Here is a 12502-nt window from a genome sequence, read left to right on the forward strand (position 1 = left end):
TATATATATATATATAAAAATAATCTTCTGAGGAATAATGGGATAACCTTCGACTACCCATATTAATTGATAAATTGAAAAAAATAACAGACAGATTAATTGATTTGCATAATAATCAATAGGTTGAGCCCTACACGCAGTGCATGGCAAGTTTTAAACCGAATGGTTTCTTTTTCTGCCCCACAATTATTTTTTCAGCCATTTAGAGGGGGACATGGCTTGCATAACTGTCCTAAAGCTTATCTAAAATGGTTTAAAAAAAATTCACAAACAGATAGCCACATAGGGTCCTGAAGGCTAGGTATTCAAATGCAGAATTCATACATTTATCCATTTAGGAAAGGTGTCCTGTCATAAAGTTAGGGCAGCTTTAGATCACAGTATTATGCCAAGATCAGAGACAGACTTGATTCCTTGAAAAAAGTTGCATAAGGTGTTATCTTTTAAATTACAGCGGTGAGACAGACTCTTTTTACTGGAAATGTTGATTTTAGGGCCTTGTCAATAATAAAGCTTGCATTTGGTATAAGGTATTAAGTTTCAGTTTTGAGTTTTGATAACTTTTTCTGCTCAATAACTTAAAATTGAGTTTAGAAACTACACTTTATTCATGTCATCTTCGTCCAATGTGAGATTTGAATGTGGATAAGAGTTATTTAAAAAAGTAAAATAAGTAGAAACCAGTATGGTTGCAATTTTTTTTCCTTCACATTTTCTTCAATGAATACAAATGTAGGAATTGCTTCATTTTCAGCAGTGGATTCAAAATGACTTGCTCTATAAAAGAACCTACCCTTTAGCAAACTCCATCATCCATGCTTAGGCCTTTGAAGAAAAAGAAAATCAGAATCCGTCTATGCCACCATTGACAGGACAGACCCTCAAAGAAAAAAAAAACTTCATCAGTCCAGACTTGTGTGATTGGAGGGTCTTAAAATAATGTTATCATATCCCTGTTATGTCTTTCTTTTCAAAGGTTTGTCTTAAAGCTCTTGTGTAAAACATCCTGCCCCATGACTCCTCGACAAAGCAATTAAGACAGCCTTCGCCCCAGGTGACTCCTCTTGCTTTTTCAGAAAGGTATTTGCAAGATTCATCATGCTTTTTTTTTACTCATGCCCTTAGAGATGAAGGGGGAGGGATTCTCAGTCAGAGATAGAAGTGAGGGCAGAAGACAGGTAGGGTAAGGAGCAGCAGGAGAAGTCAGCATGAGTCGGCAGCTATGATGGGTTCAGGCAGTGCAATTCTTGGGAAATATGGGGACAAAACAGTTGAAATTGTTGAAGTATCAAGGTTATTTTAGAAGTTAAAGAAAGGCGTTTTGAGCTGTGATTGACCCTTCAGTTTAAAAACCAAGAGGACTTTAAGGTAAACTACAGCTGCGGATGTTTGAGGGTGCAGAAACATGCCAGGCTCTGCTGTCACAGAGCACAGCCTGGTGCTAGGGGACTTAAGATGAAAATTAACATAATCACAACTCCTGGATCTGTCATGGATCTGCTTTGTTTACTCTGCTATCAAGTGCGTGAGACCAAGGCAAAAAGGTGTTGAGTGGAAAGGGTAGCGGGCGTTAAAGTGTGACATGCACACGTCACATCCGCCCGAGAGGGAGGTGCAAAAAGAAAGTGAAACCGCTGTAAGGGACGACTCAGGAAAGGCCTTTTTTTCCAAGGGCAAGTGTGGCAGCTGTAAAACCCAGCAGAGATAAGATCAGAAAACCACCTCAGCGTGGCGTCCCTTCATCACCAGATAATCCTCAGACATGAAAAGACATGTCTATCTCCAATTTAAAGTAAGTCTTAATTCCCCCAGCACCTTTCAGCAGCCTAATTCCAAGCTGGCACACCCTTCAAGCATCTGCCCACTCTCTCCTGAAAGTGATGTGTACATAGGGAAAGCATGAGGAACAAGCTAGCACATATGCATAGGTAACTCACAGTACACCTATTGAATAATCAGTAAATGTATGAAGTATGCTCTACAGAAGAAGATTCAAACTAAATCACATAGTGGATCCAAACATGTAAAGCAGTAAAATAATGTAGATTATATAGATTAGAAGAAAATAGAAACAAAAAAAGAACAACTGATGATGAAATAAATGCTAGTCATGCTTCTGCTTGTCCAGCCCTTTGTTCCTGCCTGTGTACCATAGACAGGATGGATGAGATTGTCTGTTGTTTATGAGGATTAAGGCTTTTTATTTTCCAAATGAAAACGACAGGAGTTGTAATCCTGGCCAACAAAAACACAAGAGACAACGGATGAGTATGAATTCACTTGACCTTAAAAATATGGCCATAGCCTATAATATGCCACACACATTCAGGACATGGTGTAGACTCAGTGAAGACACTGAAAAGCAAACGTTGAATTTAAACTTAAGAAATTTTACTTTAAATTTCACATAACAGACATCATGTCAGAAGCCATTGCTTTACCATTTCAAAAAACACCAGACAAAAAAAAATAAATAAATAACTCCTCAGTACTTCAACAGTCCAAAGGCTATTACAGAAAAGTATTCACACCTCCTGGAATATTTTACACTTTGGTCTCATTACAACCAAAATATTTAATAAGGATTTTAGTGATAAAGCAACATGGAGTCGCAATTTAATAGTAATATTTAAACTTTATTGATCTCATATTGGAGAAATTTACCTCTGAATTTAGCCCATCCCATGGGGAGCAGTGAGCTGTAAACGTGGGGCACGGGGGAGCAGTGTGGGGTTAAGGGTCTTGCTCAGAGGCCCAGAGTGGCAGTCTGTGGAGGTGGGACTCAAACTCAGAACCTCAGAATACCAAGCTCTATGCCATAACCACTAGGCTGCTACTCCCCTAATCAAGTGTATGCAAAATGCACAACTCAAATCTAAACAGTCTGATGACAAAAACAGTCAGCATAACACAGACAATCCGAACAAGGAAAGCATTAATCAGAGAAGTGTTCAGGAGGCCCATGGTCACTCTAGAGGAGCTGCAGAGATCCTCTAGAACCATTTTGATTCACAATTAACCACTACTTTGCAATGATCTTGAACATTAATTCCCACTAAAATATAAAAACTTAAATCTGAAAGGTTTAATAGCGTGAAAACTTTTATAAGCTACTCTAAAAGTTGCTTTTATCCACAGATTTATTTTCAGATCTAGCAGCTTTTTACCAACAGAGACAGAGGTTGAAGGGGAGGAAAATTCACAAATGCTTTGTTTTTTTACCCGTTTCACTTGCATTAAAAGGATTGGAGTCTGTGCTCAGCTTTGGGAATTGTTTTGCACACTCCTGAAACCCTTTACATGACCTGAATGAGAAACGTCTCTCATTCCGCTGTCCTGAAAAGAGCATCTATGATAAAGCAGTGTGGTACGCCTGTCTTCTTCACCCTTGTGGGGAGCAGGAGAAAACATTTATCACGCTCTCCTCTGCACAGATAAGGTGTCTCTATTTATTCAGCACAAAAAGAGATAAACACTGAATGAAGCATTGTGGGGTAGGGAGAAGGAGAAAGACCCACTAAACAGAGGCAGGGGTTACTTTTCAAACTGCTTGTGTGCATCCCTGCTCTGTGTGACCAGATGGCATCTCAGAGTGGAGAGAAACTGGAAGATGACCTCCTGCTTGAACCCCCACCAGCAGCCACCTTTCCGGCTTTCATAATGTCCCCCCTTCTGCGCTAATCCACTCCCACTAGGACTCTATTTGCAAGAAGTTATCTAATTGGAATAATCTCCAGGAGGTAGATACTGAATACAGTAGGTAAGTCTACAGGAAAAGTGGTGTAGATGATAGAACAAATTCAATAAAAATGGGGTAACAAGGCAGTACAGTGGTTTTCTGAGGGCTGCACCAGGGACTGAGAGATACAGACTGGCAAGAACAGCATCTGAGATTCAACAGGGACATCAATAGAGCCTCTGTTTCCTTGTAGTCCACGAGAGAGACAAGATAGAGGGATACAGAGTATGGAAAAAAAAAAATAACATGAGGCATGGCTCTACTACATCTGTGCTCACGGATCCTGATGTACGGCTTGACTGTCCTGAGGTGAGGAAGGCGGCTCACGCGTCCATTTCTCTCTGAAATTGCCAACGCGGAGGGACAGACGGCCCCTTGTGAGGTGACCAGGCAGATGCTGTGGCTGTAGTGCGTCTGACGTTAAATGAATGGTTTTCGGGAAGCACATGTCTTCTAGGACCTCTTTTCTATCTCCTTCTACAATCAATCAGCTACTGAGACTGAGAACAGTACAAGTTTTAACCCAGACAGTCATGAGTGCAGCTCTGATGAGCTACAATGACACAGCTCATTGATCGTGTACAAAAAGGGCTTCTTTTAAGAAAACATCTACCCATGCAGCACTGCGTTACTGGTGCGTTACAAGGTCAGGATGGTGGTCTAGTTTTGAACAAGGCACGCTTGTTTTCAAACTTGGTGTTTTTAAAGCAGGAAGGAAACTATAGCCCAGAGGACTAGAGCCTTGAAGGGGTGATGGTCGTCTTGCCTGTTTGTTGTTCCTCACTTTTACAGTTTTCCTCTTATTTCGTCCATTACTTTACTTCCCCGGTACATCAGTTAGTCAGGACTTGGTTTTGTTTCATATCAGTTTGGATGGTTTACAATTTCTAGTAAATCCATATAATCTGTTCATAATCCACTGTGAAAAATTGTACATTATATGAAATGTCTGATGGATTTTATCCATCAGTAGGAGGTCATTTTGGTTTGATCATTGGTCATAATCTCATACTTGATAAGGGTTTACAGTCTCAAAAAAAGGATTAGAAAAAACAATCAGTGACCCGATCAAATACCTCCCTGAAGTAAACAACAGCTTGACAGGAAAGCAACTTTAGATAATGTTCTACCTATCTGAACAACATTTACAAAACTCCTTGAAGTTCCAAAGCACAATATAAGGTTCTTTCTTTGGAGGCTTGGTGTGTATATGTCCCCCGGGGGGGCTATTGGAGCCTTCAGCTTTTTTTTGGAGAGTTTCTGATCAGATGTCCTTGGAATGCGTCTCAATCTGTAACTATTTGACTTCTTAACTCAGTGCCACTGCTATCTGTCCTCATATTAAAACAGTTATTTTGACTGGACTAACAGCTGACAAGAAGCTGCTTCCACAAGATGGAGAAATTCCACAAAACTCTCCATAACTTACTTTTACAACTTTCCCAGAGCTATCAATTACAAACTCTGGAAACCAACAGCTGAGGAAATGGTTCAATCTAATGGGAGGAATGCGTAATATCTGTTAACATGGACAGTAATGAGGGTCCTGAGAAGGTGAGGGTTTTTTTTTTTGTTTGTTTGCTTGTTTTTTGTTTTTTTTTTAAACGAACTACACGTGAGATTTGAGCATTTAAAATATCCATAACCACAGATATAAAATACAAACGTGAGCAATAGTTATGGAGACTCCATGCGTACGAAACGGTTTGTTCAGTGGTACGAAACGGCAAAAAGGGCAAAATGGAAAAAAAGCTTATTTGAAATATTGAAACATATAATTTCAAGTTAAATAACAACATTCCTGGGTTCGCTTTTCCACGAACACCAACAGAGTCTGACATGTGTGACAAACTCAAACTTAACAAAGTCAAAAGGTGATGAAAACAAAAGCATTAATAGGCTTTTCCCGGAACTCACCTTGAAGGTGAAAGAGCGCAGTTGTTCCTCACGCGCGAACAGTCCTAACAGCCAAGTGGAGAAGCCCTCTTCATGAAATTTGTCGACTTGTATTTCTTTGTAAAGAGAAAAGAAAACGTCCGTGAGGAAGTTTACATCTCGTCTCGAGTCCTGTGATTATGTCTCGTAAAAAAAGGCACTATTCCACAAAAACAAGCGATAACAAACCCAGGGTTTGACCAAACTGTCGCCGCTGTCGGGAGGTGGCGCGGTCAACTCCTTAACAAAAGAGTCTCCGCTCGGAATATGAGGACTTTCTCCACGCCCAGGTGCACAGTCACATGGTAATTTCCAGGTATGCGTGCGCGTGCGTCTCCAGAAGCGCCTCGAGTCACCGCTCGCTGTGGCTGCAGCACACCTGTGGGTTGTGTTGTTCCTCACGCGCTCCTGCGCTGACCCTCGTTGCTTTCTGGAGACCCAGAGGTTTTCGCTCATACGGAGCCAAGGGAGCCGGCCAGGGACGGATGGAGAGAAGCGCGCACTGAAGGAGAACAGGCGACAACGAGAAGGAAGTATCCCTCTCTCCTTCACTCCAATCCACGCTTCACACGAAGCCGATCTGCGTAAAGGCAACAACGAGGAGACTATAAGTTGTGTCGCGTGTGTGCCGACACGCGCAGAAATGTTTCCGCGGATGGGGAAAGGGAGCGGTGGTAGGGAGGCAGGCAAGCCCCGCGCTGTGACTCCCAAAGTGTTGCCCCGGATTCAGCTCTCTGTGGGGGCGTTTCCAGGTCACTCCAAGCAAGATAGCCTAATATTCATTATGGAAAGTGATGGCTTTTACTTAACCTCCATAATACAGCTGGCTGCGTGTCCAGTACGCTGTTACATCATTATACCAGGCCACTTAATAAAGAAAAAAAGAAAATATATTAAAAGTTAAAGTAAGTGATATTTTGGAAAACTGTGTTTAACATCCTCATAGGTAAGGGAAGATTATGGGCCCACAAGAAAATGTACTTTAATAAAATCTTGATCTCTTGTAAATTTAGGTGGGCAGGATGTTTTCCTCCTTTGCTTCCCAAGAGTTTCACCTTTCTTATTTCAGCCTGGAAAATATTTATTTTGGATTTTTGAGAATTGTTAAAGATAGACTCTCTGTGTCTACACCTTGAAGCTTTCTCTCTCCGGTTCCTTTTCCTGAAAAGAGATCACTCAGGAGAAGTTCTTTAAATAACACTCCATAACTTATATGTATTGAACAACCATGAGACATAACAACAGATTTTGATAGAAATCTTACTCAGATCAGAGAAGTTGCTTAGAATTACAGAAGGCAGCTGCTCACCTCTCAAGAAAAGTTAAAGAGGGATTTTATACATCATACACGTTACCAGATGATTAGACATCCATGGCTCCAGCCTTACCAAAATATTACACTTTGTTCTTAGCTGAAGGACACCGCTCTCATTCCATTTCCAAATCTTTGCCACGTACAGAATGAAGATGATAGCTGTAATCCAGACAGAGGAACTGTCTTCATTAGATAAACTATTGTGGAAAACATCAGTTCTGACACACAACAGGCTTTGTTTATTACAAGGTGTAATAAATGATAATTATCCTAACAGAATCGAAGTGAGAACTTTTATGGATACTTTAAGTCCTTTTTTGGAATTTTTCTTCTGTGAACCTGCAACTAATTCATTTCAAATGCACCTGGTACATCAACCAATCAACTGCTTTAAGCAGCAAACTATCAGTTTAAGAAGTAGAGTTCAGGTTATTTCTAAACACAAATACATATTCTCAAACCACTTCTCTAATAAATCAAAGCAGGTCTATATAGTCAATTCATTACTATTGGTAGTTATGTTCCAACCTTTTGTGTTTGAGTTTTGTGCATTTTTGCTGTCAATTTTTTGCTATTTGATAGAAATTGTAATCTTACTCAGATCAGAGAAGTTGCTTATAGTTACAGAAGGCAACGCTTGATGCCGGGCTCCTTTCATGGGAAGTGGCCCTGGCAAACGGGTAGAGAAGCATTTTATACTTCACTATGCCACATCATCACATCGTTAGATCATACACGTTTGCAGATGAGTAGACATCCATGGCTCCAGCCTTATCAAAATATTACACTTTGTTCTTAGCTGAAGGACATCGCTCTCATTCCGTTCCCACATATTTGCCATGTACAAAATAAAGTTTATAACTGTATATAGTCGGACCGAGGAACTGTCTTTGTTATATAAACTACTGGGGAAAACATCAGTTCTGACATGCAACAGGCAGCTAATTTTAAAGTGTAATAAACTTCACACATCATTAATGATAATTATCCTAACAAACTACACCTCAAATATAAATAATCTGAGCACACAACCCCAATGATTAAGAAAATCAACAGTGCCTATCATGTAATTTGTTTTTTTTGCAAACACATTTCTTTACAGCCCTTGGTTTACCTTTCTCAGTGTCTCATGAAAAAAATAGGAAATGTGCCATAATTTGCACAATTTAAGATGGCTCTACAAATTGATATTGATTTTTACCCATTTAAAAATGTTTGTAAATATATGTAGCCTGCAAGGATTTTTAGTAGAACAATAAATCTTTGCAATTAGCAGAGTGACTGAACTGGAGTTTATAGGATCATAAAGCTAAAGAGGCTGTTTGAAATTCAACTCTGTAATTGTTCCAATTTTATCATGTTCATGTCAAAATGTTAGATGTGAAAAAAGTTTAATGGGGTATTGGTCTTTATTTGTAAAATGCTGACACCAGGAGTTCCAATTATACGTTTTACACCTTCATTAAACTCAAATTGTTCCCTTTTTGAGAGTTGATGGGGCTTATTTTCTGTTGTGTGATGCTAAAATCTACCAAAATGTATTTGATATGATGAAAAGTCACACTAAAAAATGGAGAGCTTGAATAAACCAACATTTCTTTGAGGTCATAATGACTTTATTATATTTCTTTTCTCCTTAAAGTGCAATATAACCCTCAAGATTATAATTTGAGTGTCTATCAATAGAATAGGGGAAAAAACTGCTTTCCAATTGCAAGATTGAGGGCATGGCCTTAGCTTTTTGACTACAGATGCTTAAAGCATTTTATAAATAGCATAGAAAAATACACTCCAGAGACAATGTGTGTCTATCCAGAAACAATCTCATGGTACTCAGGATAATCAAGAGGCATCACAGTGGACAGCGTCTGGCCTGTATTGCTTTGGATGGATATACCCCAGCTGCCATTGGAGGATGTTGACAGCAAGGTCTTTCAGCGTTACAAGAGAAGACATAATGGTTGTCACATGGCGGTCCTGTCCGAATCCTCCAGCAAGTCTTGGTTTTGTTGTTGTGGCAGCAAGAGAAGCCTCAGCATCAGCTCACTTTAAAACAAAGTGACAGTAATTGGAAATTAGCTGTCACTATAAACTATCCACACATGTTGTATTTTAGGTGACTGGGTGTAATAATGTTAATTGCTTTTTTCTGGGTACATAAACAAGAAAGCATACTCACCACACTCTTATTTCAAATAAACCAATCCTGATTAATGCAGTTCTGGGTTCTGGTTCATTTGCCTCTGTCCTCACAAGAGAAGGATTAGCAGTCTGAATAACACAAATTATTTGTGCATGTTCCTGTACCAAGGCTGCTGAATCAGTAATCAGAAGAAGTAGCTATAATTTTGAAGCTCTACATTTTCTTGTAGAGCTGTGAACACTTCACAGGCTTTGATTGAGCCATATGTTCACATCATTTTTATTCAGAATTTTCTTTTCACAGATTTGTGGCAGCAAAGAAGAAAGAATAAAAATTGTTGGGGAACTGCATAGTATTATTTTTTTAATTCTTTTTGGTGCTGCTAACACCTTTTTTTTTTTTGGTACAAGTATTTTTTGTTGCTGTGACTTGGTAAACTCATGGAAAATTTTGATACAAACTACCTACAAGAGGACTACAGAGATAAAAAGCTGTTGGTTGTTAAAGGAAATGATTGTTGCTCCTTGCTTTACATTTTATTTTCAACCTTGAGCTTTGGAATGAACGTAAACTTAATTCTACTTGCAAGTAGGGAAACGTGAGATGTCAGCACCTGAACTTGATGTCAAACTAGCAGCTAGTAGCTAGTAATAGTTAAGTTCTTCAAGTTTCTTCAAAGGAGAAAGCTAAGTGAAAAGCTTGTTTCGTAAAATATTTGCAAATGATTTCTAGAGATACAAACCTTATAAGAGATATGGACAGCTTATAACTGCAGCTAGCACAATGTTGTAAAGATGCTGTGGCCACATTGGAAGTTATGATTAAATGAAATGCATTATGGCACCATATATGCACCATATATATTTGCCTTGAAATCCTCTGAACTTCCATATGCTTTTTTGCCCCCTGTGTTTTTGATCACTTTATGAAATTAAAATGTTAATTTCACTGCTAAAAAGCTGCTTATTCACTGTTTGAAAGCTGTACAAAAGGAAATTTCGTTTTTTATTTGCTGTGGGTTTACAAAATGACAATAAAAGTTGTCTGAGTCGGAGGTCTTCAACAGGGGGTCCGTGACCCCTAGGGGGTCCACGGAGGTATTGCATGGGGGTTGCAAAAATTTTGGTTGATTAGACTTTTTTTTATATTCCCCCCTGTAATTTTTTTTACACTAATTGAAATGTCTTTAAATACACATTAACATAAATTCAACACACTGTAGTAAACAGATAAATGGAGGCAGAAGATGTCTTTCAGTCATTAATGCACAAATTCAGCGACACACAGGAGCTCTTTCAACCTGGGCACCGTTTCTTTCACAACACCTGATTTATCAATAAGGAATGAGAATCAGAAATACTTCCCAGGGCGAAATTACTTTCCCTACATGACTCCATATGTAATAGAGTGACTATAGGACCAGTTTGATATGATACAATTTCATACAATATATATAATTAGGGGTTCCTCGCTCCATCTCGCCTTCAGTTTTGGGGTCCTTGGCCAAGAAAATGTTGAAGACCCCTGGTCTAAGTCATTTGCAAATGTTTTTGGAATTTCTACTTCTGTCAAAGACTTGCTTAATGTTAAAACAATTACAATTCCTATGTAAAAAATTTAAAAAACAAATAATACAGCAGAACATGTTCTGTCCTACAAAAAAGAAAAAGAAAACCACAGGCACCAGACAGAAAAAATAGAAAACTAATTGTGTTCCTTTTAAATTTCCTAAAATATCTGCCAACTGCGGTGGCATGTGTTATAAAAGATTTAAGAAAACAACAGGCTCTAGATTATATGAATGATTGATCCCAATTCTCATGATATTAAAAACTAGCTTTTGGAGTTTTCCAACTGTGCTGTGTCTTAGTGCAGGGCTTAGTGTCAGAATTGTGAGTGATTTATGAGCATGCAAATTATCCATTCTGCTCAACTGAAGTAGAAGTGCCACCTTTTGCCCAGTGAGACCTGGAGCAAACACTGGATATTGTGTGGGTTTTCATTCAGTCCCTAACTGCTGACACAGGCACGGAGCTGGCACGGATTCACAGAGCAAGATGGGAAGATGGCCTTCACAGGTCTTCACGCTGACTGATGAGATCAAGAAGAAAGTAGGCCAAGCCAGACAAGTGTCAGGCAAACAGACAGCCAGAGACAGAGTGAAAGAGACAAACACCCTGCTATCTCACACAGAGCCTGGAGAGTGGAAAGTGGCGGCACACAGCCTGGTTGTTTTGGGTCTGAGTTCAATATGTCCAAATCTGTTTGTCTAAAGAGTAATGAGGCTGCTGAGTCTCAGAGCATGTTAGCCCAGGGGATCCGGGCAGTAAAGAAAGGCCAAGCAGAGGCTCTTTAAATTCACTGGAGCGGAAAAGAGTTTTACTTTGTTCTGTTAGATATCCTGATGACATTTTGATCAATGCGTTTACACCTGCCTGCAGCGTCCCATTATGTTGCTTGAATAGTGATGATCTGTTATTATGGCGGTGTCAAACACTGCCGTTATTCATACAGTGTCCCTCAGCTGGTCCAGACACCAAAATATTTGACTATCAACACATTATATGACCTCAGTTATGATGCAATATTCCAGGTGTCCATAATGATGTAGTGGTCATAACACATTCAAGGTTAACAGTTCACAATGTTTGCCATATGGCCAGACTGCCCTCTATTGGACACATCCAGTATAACTTTTTGAACGCCTAACATTTTGATCATTTAGTCATCTTTTTTTTTTTTTTTTTTACTTTATTTGCTTAATCACTATACATAATAAAAACTAAATGGCCTCATAGAATGGTAATTAAATTTTTACACGGTTCAACACAAACTACAGTTTTGGAAACGAACCACATGGAAGAAATTTGCACAGTAATGCAAACACCTATCAATTAAAACCTAATTACAATATTTTGCACTTTACAAAAAAAAAAAAAAAAAAAAAAAACACACCTGCACTTAAAGTACTCTCAAATTTTCTATTTTTATTTTTTTTAAAGGCAAAGGGAAAAACTTTTAGTCATCTACTTTAAAGATCAATTTTTTATGGGTCAGGGACAAAAATAAAGTAATAGCTGGAAGACAAAGTTATAAGAGCTCTTGTTCAAATGGAGCAAAAAAGAAACAGCAAACATGGGGAAGAAGATGCTCCACTCAGATTCCACTAACATTAAAGTTTTGGTCCTATATTTAAACACCGTATAGGTGATGCAGCACTCACTTAGACACAACGTTTTTTCTACTTTGTAAATCACTTTGCATAAAAGCGTCTGCTAAATGCATAAACAAACAAACAAACTTTCAATGAGGATGGTGTTGGCAGAATCATCCTGTGGAGTTTTTTTTTTACTTTGTCAGGAATGTCAAA

At 38.9% G+C, this 12502-nt stretch overlaps 1 protein-coding gene across 4 annotated transcripts in view; it reads right to left on the bottom strand.

Moving 5' to 3' along the window:
• plxnb2 (plexin B2) overlaps window positions 1–6369 on the bottom strand; it is a 164839-nt gene extending 158470 nt beyond the window's left edge. For 2 of the 4 annotated variants that reach the window (XM_015393548.1, XM_015393547.1), the window contains exon 1: window positions 5657–6369. The gene's annotated coding sequence lies outside the window, so the exon portion shown is untranslated. The remainder of the gene's footprint in view (window positions 1–5656) is intronic. The other 2 variants (XM_015393549.1, XM_015393550.1) reach the window with 2 other exon arrangements.
• Between the last annotated feature and the right edge of the window lie 6133 nt (window positions 6370–12502).

Source organism: Cyprinodon variegatus, unplaced genomic scaffold (genome assembly GCF_000732505.1).
Source record: "Cyprinodon variegatus isolate N-32 unplaced genomic scaffold, C_variegatus-1.0 Scaffold647, whole genome shotgun sequence".
Lineage (NCBI taxonomy): Eukaryota > Metazoa > Chordata > Actinopteri > Cyprinodontiformes > Cyprinodontidae > Cyprinodon > Cyprinodon variegatus.